Here is a 1,152-nt window from a genome sequence, read left to right as displayed (position 1 = left end):
GCCATTTTCTGCATGTAGCCTCTCAGGATTGAGACTTTGTAAAAGCAATGATTTGCCAGTTAGCAAAAGCTTGAGCACCTGTAGCTGAACATTACTGAGTCGGTATTTGTGTCGCTGGTGGCTTGTTTGCGGTATTCTGTGTTGTCATTAGCTTGTGGCATCGCTGAAGTAACACAAATGGCCACTGAGTTGTGATACAGACAAGCAGTTTGGAGCTTCCGAGTGCTGGGACCCATTTTCAGCCTTGGATGGGGCCGTGAAGCCCTGCCTCGGCTGCCCGGTGGATGGAGCTTCCCCTCGCCCTCCCTGCGGAGCACAGGGACGGGAAAACAGTCTGGGGGCTGAGGTCACTCGAGCCTGCTGAGCCTTTGGCCTTTCCAGTCACTGGCGCTTCTGTTGTGTTTTGGCTTCTCTGCACATCCTGCTTGCAGCTTTGGCTTTGCTTATTTCCTTTTTTATTTTTTTCTTTCTTTCCCAAGTTTCTTTCAGCCAGTCATTCAAAACAACAATTTCTTCTTCCCTCCTTCCCCGCCCGCCGTACTTTCCTCTGTTCCTGGCTGACCTTACACAATTAGAAGAGCTTTAACGATGACCTCAGTAGCTGGAATGTAGTCACTGGGCATACGTTGTGTATGTAAAAAGTGTGGAACCAAAGTTCAGTGATATCCATCCACGGCATGGATGCTGCGTCCCTTTCACGAAAGCACAACAGATTTGAAACCAACACCTTCTGTGTGCTTCAGCCGTCGCTTGGGGCTCTTGCGAGGTGACTGCTCCTGCCAGGCTGGGCTGCGGTACGTGGAGTACGAAACCAGCTTGGTGCTTGAATCGCCACCTGCTGCAGTGCTGATTCATTTTTTTTCACATTGTTTCTAATAAAGACAGAGTACTACGGACACTGTTATTTGTGTGACAAAACCTGATTGTATCGTGTGCCTTTCTGAATTGTTTCCTCAATTTTATGCTTTCGTTGTTTAATGTACGTGCTCTGTAAATCACTGGAAGTAATTCTAGACAAAACTAAACACGACCTCCTTGTTCTGCAAGGCCGGTGTGAGATCCTTCCTGGCTGCGGGGCGGGGCTGTTGGGGAGGAGCTGCTCGGGGATTGTTCGCCGGCTGATCCGGCCGCGGGGCTGCTAACGGCGCCCGG

Source organism: Chamaea fasciata, unplaced genomic scaffold (genome assembly GCF_029207755.1).
Source record: "Chamaea fasciata isolate MVZ Bird 193981 ecotype frontalis unplaced genomic scaffold, bChaFas1.0.hap1 SCAF_16, whole genome shotgun sequence".
Taxonomy (NCBI): domain Eukaryota; kingdom Metazoa; phylum Chordata; class Aves; order Passeriformes; family Sylviidae; genus Chamaea; species Chamaea fasciata.
Note: the sequence above shows the minus strand (reverse complement) of the source record.